This window comes from Pan paniscus, chromosome 4, assembly GCF_029289425.2.
Source record: "Pan paniscus chromosome 4, NHGRI_mPanPan1-v2.0_pri, whole genome shotgun sequence".
NCBI classification, from domain to species: Eukaryota; Metazoa; Chordata; class Mammalia; order Primates; family Hominidae; genus Pan; species Pan paniscus.
In genome coordinates, this window is record NC_073253.2 from 155,882,101 (window position 1) to 155,899,765 (window position 17,665).

The 17,665-nt window shown below is 40.3% G+C and overlaps 1 protein-coding gene across 3 annotated transcripts in view; it reads right to left on the reverse strand.

Annotated features, from left to right (window-relative positions):
* Positions 1 to 17,665, reverse strand: part of ATP10B (ATPase phospholipid transporting 10B (putative)) — a 282,086-nt gene that overhangs the window by 134,380 nt on the left and 130,041 nt on the right. For all 3 annotated transcript variants that reach the window (XM_008960112.4, XM_034960914.3, XM_055112844.1), the window contains one exon: positions 13,723 to 13,848. The gene's annotated coding sequence lies outside the window, so the exon portion shown is untranslated. The remainder of the gene's footprint in view (positions 1 to 13,722; positions 13,849 to 17,665) is intronic.

A 17,665-nucleotide genomic window follows, 5' to 3' on the forward strand; every position in this document is an offset into this window, starting at 1 on the left:
TAGTGTTTACACTCACAAATTATTATTAAATTGATGACATTTTAGATTCAAAAAAGATATCTAGTTGCAGACAAATATGCCACAAAACAGAAATTGCCATTTGAAAGACCCTCCATAAGTTCTGTAGTGTGGACCTGCCCAGGAAAATTCAGTGAGGCCTTCGTGGGAAAGGAATAGTCTAAGCGGAGACCTTATTCTGCAGTGGAGTTTGGATAGGCTAGAAGACTTGGGGAAGGCTGAACTTTAGCATTCCCATTTGCACTGTACTCAGCTACAGGCATCTACATATAGCTGCTTGTATGGAATCAGTTCTTTTGAGCACAAAAAAGTGCTCTGTCCTTCCCAATGGGAAGAACAAGAGCTGTGATTGTGCCTTATTCACAGGCTACAAAACATGTCCTATAATTAGGATGCCAGAAGCTGACTTCCTCTAGAGAGAAAGAAACATTAAGAAGAAATGTATGCAGGGTGGGGTGGGGTGGGGATTGTTGTCTTTGGTTGGTAAAAGTGGGGACTAGTGGAAAAGAGAGAGTGAGAAAGAAATAGCAACCACCTAAAATAAAATTAATGAAAGGATGCAATTCTGTAGAAGATAATTAAAATACATGACAAATGTAATCCTATAGAATGGGCCTTTGTGGGAAAGGAAAGATAGAAGGAGAGTCTGTTCCATAACTCAAGCATCTTCAGCATGCCACACTCAGCCCTCATCACTAGTCCTTGAGTCAATTAAAGCTTTTAACCCCTGGTTGGTTTTCTCCTAGCTCCCCAACTCATAAGAGCTTTACTCCAACAGATTTCCAAAGATGAATATTTTTTTAACAGACAAGAAAATATTTCTCGTCTGCCACATTACACTTCATCACCTGCCAAGTTCATTAGAGTTTAGAGTATCACAAATTATCTTGCAAGCTAGTCTCCAATTTGGTGTATTTGGAGCTCGGATTTCTCTCTCGAACTTTACATCAAAATATCCTACTGCTTATGTGCCATTTCTACTTGTTTTCTAGGTATTTCAACTTTAACAATTCTAAAACTCTTGGATTCTCTCCAAAATTCACTTTAGTTCCAGTAGTACCCATTTCTGTGAATAGCATCTCTGTTTACCTTAGTGACTTAAGAGTAACCTTTGACTTCTCTTTCATTTACTACAGCCAATCTATTTTTAAGTTTTATCCATTTTTGCCCTTTCAATATTTTTCAAATCCATTTTCTTCTTAACCACTGCTCCTGGCCAAGCCACTATTTTTAAGTGTAGCAGATACTGTTGAGATTAATATATTATAATTTTATTCAAAGGCATTATTAATTTTATGGTAGGATTTGCAATTATATATTTTCTCGATTAATTAATACCAGAATTATAGCTACTGTCAGGCAGAAGTTGTAAATTCTTTGATGACAGAAGAGATCTTTCACACGCTGGTGTGCTAAAGACATTTGGACACATTGGTATTGTAAAGGGAGCCCAGAACTGAAAGCAGGGTACAAGGTGAAGTGCAGAGAGGAAAATCAGTGATGCAGAGTCCCTGACATAATAAAATGGTTGGGAGATGAGATATACATATATATACATGGGAAGGTACTGAATAGGCTACCAATGGGAAATTGAATGAATGGCAGACAGTAAGGACCAGAAGTTATTAGAGATGTAAGAAAACACAGTTGACTGAGAAGGACAAGGCAAGCATCTTGGGGAAGTAGAAATAGCCAATTAGTGAATTAGAGAGTTGAGTAGCCAGAGGCAGGCATGAATCCAGAAAGCACAAGAATAGGAAAATGAGAAGCTTCACTTCTCATCCCCATGTCAGACCCCCTGAATCAGAAGTTCTGGGGATGGGGGTGGAAAATCTGCCCTCTTCACCAGCTCCCAGGTCATTTTAATGTGGGGGTTGCCAAATAGCAAATCCGGAGAGACACTGCCTTTTATGCTCACCTATGTGTTCTCCCTTGAAAACTCGAACTACCTTTTCCCATTTTCTTCCCTTTATTCTAAGCCTGATCTCCCAGGTATCTTCCTAATGAAAGGCAAAATATCTTGGGAAATAAAAAGACAGTGCAGGCAATATTTCCTTTGTGAGAGACAGGTAAAATGAGATGCATAATTTCATTTTTAACATCCCTCTAGGCAGAAATGTGATTTCACTTAAAAATTGTTTTATAGATTCTTTTGGTATGTTTTACTGACAAAATAATTAAGTTGGATCTAATTAAAAGTAAATAAATCCCTCACAGAAGCTGGATGAATCAGTGCGGAGCTGAGAGGTGATAAAAGTTGTTCAAAGTTCATGAAGCTGAAAGCAATTAAAAGACAATAGTAAACATTGACTGGCTCAGTTCACTTCAAACATATGCATGGTCTGTGAATTACATACCAATTAGTACACCCCGGAAGAACTGAGGTGGGGGCAGGCATGGAGCAAGACCTGGGAAATTTTGGAGCAGCTTCCTTAATGGACTAGGCATCTGGCTTAGCACAGAGAATGTGGCACCAGATTTGTGAAATGGAGTGAGAAAAACTGATATGATAGTGGCTGCCTTCAGAGTTTTCCTAGGGAAGGAATATACTTTTAATCAGCATTTGGGGTAAAAGGCAAAGGGACAAGAATTAAGGAGAAAAGGAAAAGGGGGAGGGAAAGGGAGGGCAAATTAGCTGGCAAAAGCATGAGAAATAGAGATAAGATGGTAGCAGGTTTGTTGTCTGTGTTGGCAGAAAAGGGCAGAGAGATTTTTTTAAAAGTCAATATTCACTTAGAAATACGGAAAATATTATAATATAATGTCCTTCCATGTTACTTTAAAATTGTTAGTGAAACTTCGCAAAATAGAATTGTCAACTATGAAAGGTATCATTTGATTGGGGGTCTAGAAGTCATGAAGAAGGGGCTGTCCCCTTCTTTGGTTTCAGGCCAAAGGGAAATGATTAAAGAAAAGCCACAGGAAAGAGTGGAGAATGAGAAATACAGAAAATTCTGGAAATCAGAACCAGGGATGACTGGGAAAAACGTAAGTCCCAGAGGAATTTTAGAAGTTGTGGGGGAAGTGGCACTGGATGTTCCTTAGGATCTGGGTTGGGGATTCAAGTGATTTCATCTAAGCGTTAAAGGACAAGGTAAGGCAAGCCAAGATGTCTGGCTTCTATATCCCACTAACCAGCTGTGTGGCCATGGGCAAGTCATTCTCCCTGGGCCCTAGTTTCTTCCTCTGTAAAATGGGAGAATTGGACTAAGTAATCCTTAAGGCCTATATACATCTCTAGCACTTTCATCTCAAGTTTAATTCTCACCTTGACTTATGTCAAGTCCAGGGGGATGCATGACCATGTTAAGGGACATTTCCAGAGGGCAGACTATTTCTTCCCCAAACGGCAGCCTGGACTCTCCATGAAAGGTAAGTGATCTCACAGCACATAATTGCTAAGTAGCTGCTTCTTTTTTCAGAAATGGAGAACTTTTCATTCCTCTGTTTTGTCTGAGTTACTTTTTCATACATGCTTTGGGCTGGACATTCTCACACTTCCAAAAAATAACAGAACCCTCTCAACTTTATTATTTTTCCTCTTTTATTAGATTAATAATAACAGAGTTCTCAAAAGGTCTCCGTGTTTCAAACTTCTAGTCCCAAAGTAGGGAGGAATTTCAAGAAAGATCCAACTGTCTATTGAACATTGCCCCTTGGATGTCTCCTGAGAACGTCAATCTCAGTTTGCCTCCAAACAGCCTCAGTAACTTTACCCCTACATCTGCACTTGCCCCCTATTACCTCTCTCATGGAATGGCAACCCTACCCTTTCGGTTGCCCAAGACTTTGATTCCTCTCTCACCTCTCATATCCAATCAATTATCAAGTCTTGTTGGTTGTAAGCCATTACATGTGTGTCTGTTTGCTTCACTCTCCTCTGGATCCATTGCCACACACCCATCCAGGCCACTCTCATCTCTAGCTGTGCTTACTTGGCCTCGTGATTTGTCCCTCTGCTGCCAGTTTTGCCCCCTCTAGTCTCTTTTACACAGTGAAATCAGAAATACTTTGCCAAACTCTAGATCGATTCATGCCATCTCCTTGCTTAAAATCCTCTCTGATTTTAATTTCCCTCACAGCATAAGGAACAAAACTTAAACATAATTTACAACTCCTTCCCCTCATAAACTAGACACAGACTTTCTTCCCAGCCCTGTCTTTTGTTATCCTCTCTTTTACATTCTAGTCATAAGGAAATTATTTTGTGTCCATCTTTCTCTCCCACTGACACACCATCATTACCAGCATGCTGTAACCCACTTCCCATGCTCAAAAAGCCTAGCTAATTTATGATTGAGGGGCTATGTGTGTGCTCCACAGTACTCTTCCTTATCCCATTTTAGCCCTTAGTTCTGGGTAGTGAACCTCTGTACAAGTCTGGATTGAGGGATTCTACAAGGCAATCACCCTTCTACCCTAGAGCTGCCTGAGAGCAGTCACTACTCTACCCTCTACAGTGCCTGCTGGAAGTAGTCACCCCCTCCTACCCTAATGTCTCCTGGGAGCAGTTACTCATCTATCCCAGTGCCTCCTGGGAATAGTCACACCTCTACCCAATGCCTTCTGGGAACAGTCACCCCTCTGCCCCAGTGCCTCCTGGGAGCAGTCACCCTTTTATTCTAATGCCTCCTGGGAAGTCACCCCTCTGCCCCAGTGCTTCCTGGGAGCAGTCACCCTTCTATTCTAATGCCTCCTGGGAGCAGTTACCCCTCTGCCCCAGTGCCTCCTGGGAGCAGTCATCATTCTATTCCAATGCCTCCTGGGAGCAGTCACCCCTCTCCCGAGGGCCTCTTGGGAGCAGTCACTACTCTACCTCAGTGCCTCCTGGGAACAGTAACCCCTCTACCCCAGTACTTTATGAGGTCAGTTGCCACTCTAACCCCCAGTGCTCCTGGGAGCACTTACCCCTCTACCCTATTGCCTTGTGAGGACAGTCATCACTTTACACCTCCTTCCTAGGTACAATGACTGACAGACACTAAGAAATACTTCACTTATTTGATAAACAAAAAACAATAATTTGTAATTTAAAATTATTTAAAAATATTTCAAAGAAACTTATTTCTATTATCTCATTTTATTCCCCAAATAATCCTATGAGGTAAATTGGGCTTGTATTGTAATGGTTCTTTTCAGCTGTAGGCATTAAATTCCTCAAAATCTCCAGTTAGAAGTAACTGTGGTTAAGGAACTTGAGAAATCATAATAGAAGTTCCCTGTTTTTGGACCAAATTTTGGGAGTATAACAAAAAACATTTTAAGCAAAACAACCAAGGTAGCATGCGAAATAACGTCAATATAAATGACACTTATTCATGTAATTAACAATGTGTATGATGCAATTTCACTTGGGATCTCCTCCTCAGAACTTTTTAATGCTTGCCTCTCTTGACACAAGAAACTTGAAATTAATTTTGTTTGTAGCTAACATCTGTTATGAAATATTAAACAAAAATTATTTTGATTTTATGACTCAGGGCTTTTGACTTTTGTCTCTTTTGATCTGAGGGAATTATGAAAAACTGAATTTTTGAGATTGGTGAATTATTGGGGAAGTTTTTTGAAACTCCTTTCCCATTACACAAGATTACAAGTTCTTAACTCTGTTCAGGAGAATTTCTGGCCAAGATACTTGTAACAGGATGCTCTGTCTCAGGAAAGGCTTTCCCAATAGAACCAAGGTACACTTCTAAGAATACAATTCACCTGCTTTCAATATTCTTTATCTTTTAATAGTAGTTTATGCCATCTCTATTTTCTATATACCATTTTTATTCTTACCTAACCCTTTAGTTTCCTCTTTTCTTAAAAATGACTTGATATTTGCATATGCTAGAACTGAATATATACTGGAACTGAAACTGTCTGGGTCAACTAGAAGATCTGCAGAAGCAAATTTGTTCATACTGGATTTTCATACGTGATGAAATTGTGGTTTGTAGGATGTGACTGTGGGTAATTATTCATTTTTCCATATATTAGAGATGAATCTGATTGCCCTTTCTTCTGAAATATTTATAATAATTTATAATGTATATAATTACATATAGGCGTAACTTGGAGACTGTGGGTTTGGTTCCAGAATACGACAATAAAGTGAATGTTGCAATGAAGTGAGTCACATACATTTTTTAGTTCCCCAGTGCATAGGAAAGCTATGTTTATACTATACTGTAGTCTATTGTGTGCAATAGCATTATGTCTAAAAAATACATAGCTTAATTAAAAAATACTTTATTGCTAATAAATGTCAGCCATCATCTGAGCTTATAAAAAGAGTCATAATCTTTTTGCTGTTGGAGAGTTTTGTCTTGATATTTGTTTTTTTTTTTTTTTTAGATGGAGTCTCACTCTTGTCACTCAGGCTGGAGTGCATGGTGCGATCTTGGCTCACTGCAACCTCCACCTCCTGGATTCAAGCCATTCTCCTGCCTCAGCCTTCTGGGTAGCTGGGGCTACAGACACCCACCACCACACCCAGGTAATTTTTGAATTTTTAGTAAAAATGAGGTTTCACCATGTTGGCCAGGTTGGTCTTGAATGCCTGACCTCAGGTGATCCATCAGCCTTGGCCTCCCATAGTGCTGGGATTACAGGTGTGAGTCACCGCGCCTGGCTTGTCTTGATGTTATGGCTGTTAACTGATAAGGGGGGTGGTGACTGCAGCCTTATGAAATGTATTTCTTAAGTAATAAGACTTGAAAGTTGAGATTACTCCTTCATCCATAAACTACAGAATGAATGTTGTGTTAGCATGCATGAAAACAACATTAATCTCCTTGTACATTTTCATCAGAGCTCTTAGGTCACCAGGGGCAGTGTTAAGGAGTAGTAACCTTTGTTATTGTTGTTGAGAGACAGGATCTGACTTTGTCACCCAGACTGGAGTTCAGTGCCATGATCACAGCTCACTGCAGTCTTAAACTCCTGGGCCATCCTCTCACCTCAGCCTCTTTAGTAACTGGGAGTGCCATGATCATAGCTCACTGCAGTCTTAAACTCCTGGGCCATCCTCTCACCTCAGCCTCTTTAGTAACTGGGACTACAGATGTGAACTACCATGCGTGGCTATTTTTGTTGTTGTTGTTGTTCGTAGAAACAGTTGCCTATGTTGCCTAGGCTGATCTTGAACTCCTGACCTCAAGTGATCCTTCTGCCTCAGCCTCCCAAAGAGTTGGGATTATAGGCATGAAACACTGTGCCAGGCCAAATAGTAATCTTTTGAAAAAATTTTTTAATTTTCTTTTTCTGAGTAGTAGGTCTCAACAGCAGGCCTAAAATATTCAGTAAACCATGCCATAAACAGATGTGCTATCCTCTAGGCTTTGTTGTCCTAATTTACAGAACACAAGCAGAGTAGATTTAGCATAATTCTTAAAGACCCTAGGATTTTAGGAATGTAAATGAGCATTAGCTTCAAGTGAGAGTCACTAGCTGCATTATTCTCTAACTAGAGAGTCAGCCTGTTCTTTGATATTTTGAAGCCAGGCATTGAGTTCTCTCCAGCTATGAAAGTCGTAGATGGCATCTTCTTCCAATATAAGGTTGTTTGTCTACATTAAAAACTCATCTACACTAAAAATCATTGTTTAGCGCAGCCACTTTTACCAATTATCTTAGCTAGATCTTTTGATAACTTGCCACAGCTTCTACATCAGCACTTGCTGCGTCACCTTGCAGTCTCACAGTATTATATTATGGAGATGGTTGTTTTCCCTTAAACCTTATGAAATAATCTCTGCTAGCTTCCAACATTTCTTTCATCTTTTTTTTGTTGTTGTTGAGACAGTCTTGCTCTGTCACCCAGGTTGGAGTGCAGTGGCATGATCTCAGCTCACTGAAAGTTCCACCTTCTGGGTTCACGCCATTCTCCTGCCTCAGCCTCCCAAGTAGCTGGGACTACAGGCGCCCAACACCACACCCGGCTAATTTTTTATGTTTTTAGTAGAGACGGGGTTTCACCGTGTTAGCCAGGATGGTCTCAATCTCCTGACCTTGTGATCTGCCAGCCTCGGACTCCCAAAGTGCTGGGATTACAGGCATGAGCCACGGTGCCCAACCTTATCCTTTGTTTTCTAAGACAGGGTTTTGCTCTGTTGTCCAGGCATGTCCAGGAGTACACTGGTACCTTCTCAGCTTATTGTGGCCTCAACATCCCAGGCTCAAGCAATCCTCCTACCTCACCCTCCTAAGTTGCTGGGACTACAGGTGCAGGCCGCCATGCCTGGCTATTTTCTTTTGTATTTTTTTTGTAGAGATGGGGGTCTCACCATTTTGCTCAGGCTGGTCTTGAACTCCTGGGCTAAAGCAATCTGCCCACCTTGGGATTACAAGTGTGATTACAATTGGGATTACAATCTGCCAACACTTTGGGATTACAGGTGTGAGCCACCATGCCCAGTCCCAACTTTTCTTCTGCAGCTTTCTCACCTCTCTCAGTCTTTATAAAATTGAAGAAAGTTAGGGGCTTACTCTGGATTAGGCTTTGGCTTAAGGGAGTGTTGTGGCTGGTTAGACCTTTTATCCAGCTCTATAAAACTTTCTTCATATCAGCAATAAGGCTGTTTTGCTTTCTTACCATTTGTGTATTCACTGGAATAGCACTTTTAATTTTCTTCAAAAACTTTTTCTTTGCATTCACAACTTGGTCAACTATTTGGTGCAAGAGGCCTAGATTTCAGCCTGTCTTGGCTTTCAATATGCATTCCTCACGAAGGTGAATCATTTTCTAGCTTTTGATTTAAAGTGAGGGACATTCAACTCTTCCTTTTACTTGAACACTTAGAGGCCATTGTAGGGTTATTCATTGGCCTACTTTCAATGTTTCTATGTCTCAGGGAATAGGGAGGCCCATGAAGAGGGAGAGAGATGGGGGAACAGCTGGATGGTAGAGCAGTCAGGACACACACATTTAGAGATTAAGTTTGCCACCTTACATGAGTGTGGTTGGCGGTGCCCCAAAATGATTACAATAGTAACATCAAAGATCACTGATCACAAACCACTATACCAGGTGTAATAAATGACAAGGTTTAAAATATTGTGAGAATACCCAGAATGTTACCCAGAGACACAAAGCCAGCACATGCTGTTGGAAAAATCGTGGTGGTGTTCTTGCTTGATGCAGGGTTGCTGCAAACCTTCAATTTGTAAAAAACACAGTATCTGTGAAGTGCAATAAAGGAAGTTCAATGAAGTGAAGAGCAATGAAACGAGGTTTGCCTGTGTTATTATATAATTAATATGGATGTAATTTGTAATAATAAACAATAAAAATGAAGAGACGTTAAGTGGCTTAAGGTTGCAAGAATAGTCAGTAGTAGAGTTAAAATGAGGTCCCCACTGTGCATCCCAGACACCTTGGCTCTTGATTTTTCTACCTCAACGTGAGCCAGAATTCCACTTAGGTTTACCTCCGTAGCCTGAGTCATCTGTGATTGCCCTGGTTAGTTTGTTTAAAAATAACCTTTTTATTTTGAAGTAATTTCAGGTTTACAGAAAAATTGCAAAGATAATACAGAGAGTTCCTTTACCTGAGATTCTCCTAATCTCACATAGCCAAGATACAATGGTCAAAAACTAAGAAATTAATATCGATACAGGACAATGAACTAAACAACAGACTATTCAGATTTCACCTGGGTGATTTTTTCACTTCTTAAATTAGAAAGCATTTCAAATTAGAGAAAAGTAGAGACTGGCCTTAGTGTCACAGTGACACATAGGCCTCAGGGCACCAAAAGACTCAATGGGTCAAAGATTTGTGGACTGTTGGTTTGTTTTAATATTTCTTTATTTTATTTTATATTTATTTATTTATGACAGAGTCTCGCTTTGTCGCCCAGGCTGGAGTGCAGTGGCTCTGAGTCAGCTCACTGCAATCTCCGCCCCCCAGGTTCAAGCAATTCTCCCACCTCAGCCTCCCTAGTAGCTGGGATTACAGGCGCCTGCCACCACGCCTTGCTAATTTTTGTATTTTTAGTAGAGATGGGGTTTCACTATGTTGGCCAGGCTGGTCTCAAACTCCTGACCTCAGGTGATCTGCCCACCTCAGCCTCCCACAGTGCTGGGATTACAGGCATGAGCCACCGTGCCCAGCCCTCTTTATTCTCATCTGAAACAATACTGAGCAACTTTCTAATGTGAGTCACACTTCTTCTGACTCTTCCACTACAGTGGGACCCCCCAAATCTAGGACCCCCTGAGCTGGTATTGCTGGACAGTGATCTGGCTTTTTAAGGTAGGAACCCTGGGCTCTTGATGACAGCCAATCACAATTTTCTTGCTCCATTTGAGATGTTGAAGGGACTCTCTGGTTATTATAAAACTCATTAAATTGCAAGCAAATAAATTTCTTGATAGAGACTTTCCATAGCCATGAGACAATATCACATACTTTTTTAAAATTGTAATATGCGCATGTTATGTTCTGAATAGGGGCACACAAATCCAAGTACATCTTTCTGAAGAATAATAGACCAAAGTTGTTAATCTGTTTTTTCTTAAAGAAAAGCCTATTAATATCAGATGAGTGGAAGAGAATCTATAAAGTCAAAATGACTAAGAATCTCCTATGACAAGACCAAAAACCCACAGAAGCAGAAACAGGAGAAGAAAGAGAAGAGACAAAAAAGAATTGGGAAGAAAGTAGAGACACAGGCTTCAGCATTTAAGTACTCCTGTGGCTTGACTGGCAAAATGCCCGTGGAGACTCGGAGAAGCAGCACATCGATAAATCAATCAGACACTACAAGCTTGAAGAAGAATGATAGAGTGCTGTCCCCTGGCTGGAATGCCTGATGGGGGTTGGGAGTTGCACATGCCTCCAGGAAATATCCACCTTCAGAAGACTTAGTCTCTGAGGTCTAATTTTCCCCTCTTCATTAAACCTCAATTGTTGGCAAGAGACCATGGATGTTTAGAAAAACCACTGGGCATTTCTTTTTATATGCCCGTCTGATTGAGGTCACTGAGGCAGATACACTGATGTTCCCTGGTGTCCAGGGAGGTTGACAACCACTGCAACATTTTTAGGGTGTCGTTGACGTTTTGTTGTCTGATTTTTAAAACAAAACTAGCATTCTTTCTGAGGGTATTTTGGCTTATTATTCTGATATATGAAATTGAGATAAAAGCAAATTAACACGTGTAGGTAGCTATGCTCAACCCCCGCCCCCTTCCAATCTCTAATAACTTTATTCTGTCCTTTCATGAGAGAGCCAATGAGATAACACCCCATCTGGTGAGTGGATAATTAATTTCAATTTTCTCAATCTTTTTAGAGTTGTACATGTGAGGATTTGGTGACTTTTTACATCTCCAATATAATATTCTCTATCACAAGTGCTTCTTAATTGTCCAGGCTATAGATATGACATCTAGGCAGCTTTCCTTTCCTTTGGACCATTAGTAAGACAAATGGCTTTGCTGTCCAGCAGTGTGGGGTGGGGCTCTGTTGAGTACAGAATCATGTAGCGAAGCCTCTGATGGTGGCAGAAGGCATGTACAGGTTTGGAATCTGTAATATCACAGGGTATAAATTGAGAAGAGAAGTAAAAGGCAAGTTTGAGTTAAATCTATTCCGCCCTTCTGCTATGTTCCTGTGGCAGTGAGACTTGTTCTATGTCATGATGGAAGAGCTGTCTGTCTAGGGAAAAATCCATCCTGACTCTGATTTATCTGCACAATGACAACAATGCAAGGTTCTTGAATTATCTCATGGATTAAAGACCCCTTAAAGACTGAGATTCAGACAGTGTATACTGGCACCATGATAGCAAGCAGACAAATGATACACACCGGAGAGCCAGGCAACAGACCTGTGTAGATATGCGAGCTAGTTATGTGACAGATATGGCCTTGCAAATCAGTACAGACAGACAGACCCCTTGGAAAATAGTATTGAGACCATCAATAACTCATATACCAATGACAACAAAAACTTGTTTCTACTTCAACACAAAAAATAAATTCTAAGTGCATTAAAGACCTGCCTCATTGAGGGATAGGGTGAGGATTAAAACAAAATACAAGAGCATATCCTTATGGTCTTGAGGTAGGGAGGAAACTCTTAGGGCACAGGTATCAATAATGAAAAACTGATAAATCTCACTACATTAAACTTTCTGTGCCCTAAACAACATGCAAAGGTAAACCACAGATTGGGAGGAGATGTTTGTAACATTATTAGATATACAAATTTGAAAAGGAAAAGATAACTCAATAGAAAAATCAAAAATGACATGAACAGGTTATTCACAGAAAAGAAATCCAAATATCTCCAAATCATACAGTTATTTTCAGCTTAACTAGTAATCAGGGACATGTAAATTAAAACAGCAATGAAATTACCTTGCTATACCATCATCAGACTGGTGAAAAATGAGAAGTCTAATTAAAGTTGAGATTTGGCAAAGATGAGATGCAATGGATACTTTCATAAACAATTTTTTGTGACCATTTTGAGAAGAATTTAGCTTGCTTTATTTATTTATTTATTTATTTATTTATTTATTTTTGAGACAGTGTCTCACTCTGTGGCCCAGGCTGGAGTGCAGTGGTGTGGTTTCTGCTCACTGCAACCTCTGCCTCCTGGGTTCAAGCAATTGTCTGACTCAGCCTCCTGAGTAGCTGGGATTATAGGTGCCTGCCACCACACCTGGCTAATTTCTGTAGTTTTAGTTGAGATGGGGTTTCACCATCTTGGCCAGGCTGGTCTTGAACTCCTGACCTTGTGATCCACTCTCCTGGGCCTCCCAAAGTGCTGGGATTACAGGCGTGAGCCACCATACCCGGCCAGAATTTAGCTTTATTAAGCCGTGTTGAAAGTGCACATGTTCTTAGACCAAGCATTTTCACATCTATATACATACCTTGAAGCAATTTACACACGTGCACAAGGAGATCTTCAGAAATATTAATTACATCATCATTCAGTAAATGTCAAAAATGGAAACAACTTAAATGTCCATCAAAGAGTAGAATAAAAAAATTGTAACATATTTATAAAATAGAATATCTTATGGCAGTTAAAATTGTACTATATCTCATGAATACATAGCATATAATAATGTCTTATTAAGGGTTAACTATTATTTTGCTGTAAGTACTACTATAAGCACTTTGCATGTCAATATTAATTCATATAACTGTCATAACAACCCTGTGATGGGGGTACTATTAGCATCCCCATTTTACAGATGAAGAAAGTAAGAAGCAGAGAAATTTAAGTATTTAAAGGTCTCATAGCTGTCGGTGGCAGAGTTGGGCTGTGAACCAGCCCATCTACTCCAGAATTGGTGCTTTAACACTATACTTGCCTCATAAAACAAACAGAATGCTAGGAAACAAAATGTAAAGTTGAGCAAAAAGTTCCACTGGGAAGACGATACATATGAGTCTCCATTATCTAGGGTTAGGTTCAGCCACATTTAACAACTACAAAAACAACAATAATAAGTGGCTTAAACAAGGTAGAGATTTCTTTATGATGTAAAACAAATCTAGAGGTAGGTAGTCCAAGGCTGATATGGAGGCACCAAGGTCCTGCGGGACCCCGTTTTTTCTGTTCCATCATCCTTAGCTCTGGTTTCCATCATCAAGGTAGTGTCATGAACCAAAGGACTATTGGGGCTACATCCACCTCAGTCATGTTCCACATAGGAAGAGGAAAGAAACGGGGAAGCAACGCAAAAGATATACCTGTTAGCGGAGTCCCTTTAAGGAGGTTAGCCCAGTGACCTTTGCTGTGCCCCTACAGCCACAAGAAGAGGGGGCAGATGTAGTACTTTAGCTGGACAAATTGTTGATCAGAATAAATTGCAAGTTCTGTAAGCAAGAAAAGAAAATATTGAGTAGGCAACTAACAGTTCAGTTATAAATGCTATTTATATAAGGTTTAAAACAATGCTACATATTCTTTATGTAAAACTATATTGTTTTAAATTTTACATATACTTATGATAGTAGAAAAACATTTGTGGAAATAATACCAAGTTTAGGAAAACAGTAATGCTTGGAGAAGGAGAGGAATTGGAGGAGAATACACAGTAAACTTCAACTATATCTCTAACTTTTTTCAAAGAAAATCTAAAACACAAATGATGTAATGTTCAAATTTGATTAGTTGGATAGAGGGCAAAGCCTGGTGTGTCTTTGGGGAGCATATGTATATCTCCAATTCTCTTCTTCTGTTGTTCAGTTCTCTTTTTCTGTCTCAATTTTCTCTCTTCCTGTAGAAAAAGGTCTGAATCCCTGAGAACTGCCTTCCCTGCTAAAAGTTCAAGCCCTCAGTGAACTTGGGACAGTTTGTTCCAAAGTGAAGCAGTTTTGGAGAGCACCTGCTTTAACGGTGATATATTGGTTGAGAGCTTATCAAATATCACACACTAAGCTAAGCCTTTCACCAATATGAATTTATTTAATCCTCACAAGATCCCTGGCGCTAAAACTATTGTTATTCCCATATTACAGAAGAGGAAACTAGGGCTCAGTAAAGTTAAATATCCTCCCTAAAACCCTACAATTCATGGGAGCATGTTTCAGGTTGGAATCCATACTTGTCTGACTTCAGAACTCGGGCCCAAATCTGCCATGCTGTGCTGAGACACTTAATGAGCTTTATTAAAGTCCAGTCACACACCCTGCTCCATCTCCTAGTAGACTTCTAGGAAGGGCTCTCTGGTATGTACCCAAAACTAGTCACAAGGGATAAGGCGGGGTGCTGAATCTGGAATGAAAACATAGGTTGGATTTACCCTGTACTTGATGGGATCTCAGTTGGGGGGCCACAGAGGGCCAGCCAGGCTGAGATTAAGGAGAAAGCAAGCAAGGGGCTAATTGCTCAGAGAGAGGATTTGGTCTAGAAACTAAAGAAATAGGAGGGCTGCTTAAGCATTTTGTTATTCATGGTCTTGCCTCTGCAGGGCAGAAAGCAGCAATGTACTTGAGGTAGAAACTTTGGCCAGGAATCGGATACATACACTGACGTCCCTAGTGCCATTTATTTCCCAAATCTAAACTAGGTGACTAGTTTCGGGTACATACCAGAAATTCCTTCCTAGAAGTCTACTAGGAGATGAAGCAGGGTGTGTGACTGGACTTTAATAAAGCTCATTAAATGTCTCAGTACAGCATGGCAGATTTGGGCCCCAGTTCTGAAGTCAGACAAGTATGGATTCCAACCTGGAACATTAATCACTCTGCATTCTCCTTGTCTTAGTCCATTTTGTGTTGCTCTAACAATACCATGGTCTCAGAATATCAGAGACTGGATAATTTATAAAGAAAAGAAGTTTATTTAGCTTATAGTTTTATAGACTGTGAAGTTCAAGGGCATAGCTCTGCTTTTTGGTGAGAGCTTTTGTGCTGCATGCTAACATGGTGAAGAAGACATAGGGGAAGGGTACACACACAAAGAGACAAAACCCCAGGGGTGTCCTGGCTTTATAAGAACCCACTCTCATGGGAACTAATTCATTTTTGTGAGAACTAATCCAGTATCATCATAGCAAGAACTCACTCACTACCTTGGGAATGGCACCGAGCCACCCAAGAGGGATCCGACCCCATGGCCCAAACACCTTTCATCAGACCCCACCTCCCATACTGCTACACTGGGGATCAAATTTCAACATGAGTTTTGGTAGGGACAAACCAAACCCTAGTAACCCTCTAGAGTGCTCCTCGTGAACAGGGACTACGTCTGGTTCAAGATCCGCCACTGTCCCGGCACATAGCACAAACTTGGATGTTGAATAAACAGATGAATAAACAAAGGAATAAGTAAACTCAACAGGATTGAAGTTCGTCAGAGTTCTTTGGACTGGGACGGAACAATTAGCCAATAAATAAAAAAACTGTATTAGGTTGGTGCAAAAGTAATTGGGGTTTTTACCATTAAAAGTAATGGCGGCCGGGCACGGTGGCTCACGCCTGTAATCCCAGCACTTTGTGAGGCTGAGACGGGCGGATCACGAGGTCAGGAGATCGAGACCATCCTGGCTAACATGGTGAAACCCTGTCTCTACTAAAAATACAAAAAATTAGCCAGGCGTGTTGGTGGGCGCCTGTAGTCCCAGCTACTCGGGAGGCTGAGGCAGGAGAATGGTGTGAACTCGGGAGGCGGAGCTTGCAGTAAGCCGAGATCGCGCCGTTGCACTCCGGCCTGGGCAACAGAGGGAGACTCCGTCTCAAAAAAAGTAATGGCAATAACTGCAACTACTTTTGCAACAACCCAGTAGTTCCTGGAGGGCAAAGGCCAATGCATGATTTGTGTTTGTATGCCTTGCCTTGCCTAGCACTGTGTCCATAGTAGTGCTTGCTGAATGGTTGCTGAGTTGAATGGAAATGAGTTATTAAATAAAAACAGAGATTTATAACAATGGACTGGAATGGCATAGGACATTCAAGAGATCCGTATGTAAAGAGCCAGTGACTTGTTTGAACATAATCTCAAAACTCTACTATAAATATTATTGTCCTCATTAGGAAAAGTAAAATAATATGGCCATTATTTCGTCCATTCTATGTGCCAGGTGCTGTTGAGTAGATTATCTCTAATACTTACCATCACTTTGCAAGGGAAGTGTGATTATTACCATTTTCCAATGAAGAAACTCAGTCCCAGAAGGTTAAGCAGCTTCCTGAAGCTCAGATTATAAAAGACCCAGGCAGGATTTATATGCAGGTCTCTCAGGCCTATGATTCTGCCATCCCAAGAAAAACTAACAGAGCTATTATGGTGGTTAGACTTTTTCCTTTCACAAATGGAATTGCAGCATCAACAAATGGCAGGAAAGAAGTTGCATTTCTTCCTTCAGTAAAGATTCTGAAATGTCCTATAACTCCTCCCAAGGCATTGGTGATTTTATGGCTACTCTGAATTTACTTGAATTGCAACTGCTAACCTAATTGTTTTCTGCTGGCAAATGTAGTGAACGTAATATAAGCCCTTATTTCCCCTTGGTGTGATGTTATGAATTGGTATTATGCTTATGGCAACTCTTTGTATACCGTAAAAATACCAACACTAATCATGAAAATAAATGAAGGGGAAAATAACCTCCAAAATATGTGCTTTTGCAATATTTATTAGAAAGCAAAAATGAAACACTGAATGTAAAGGCTATAATATAATTTATTTTCTTTCTTTTTAAAGAGGCTTTAAAAACTAAGTGCGATGGAGTTTAAAATGAAAACACTGGCTTTCTTTCCTGGGAAATATGTCTCTTAACAAGCTTCTTAAACACTTTTCTTTGCTCCAGGGTCCTCTGGACTGAATTAAAATTAAAGTCATCTCTCTTACAACTTTTCTTATGAGTCAGTATGCCTGAAAGCTTCTTCAATCAGGCGTTGGCCAAGAAATCTTGATCCTTGTTGTGTGATATAAAATATTCTTTGCGATGACTAGCTTCTTATTTCAACAATTTCAGCACAGTTTTCTGGAAGATTCTTCTTTTTCTTCTTTTCTGCATTTGCAGCTTTTCCTTGAGTTTATAGCCCTCTCTTCCTGATAAGCTCAAACCATCCTTTCCTCATGTTGAAAATTCCTTCCTGGATGTTTTACCACATGGGTTCTTAGTTTTTGAAAGAGAAATGTTGCCTTGGTCAGCACTGTAGCTTTGGTAGAGAAGCATATAATTTG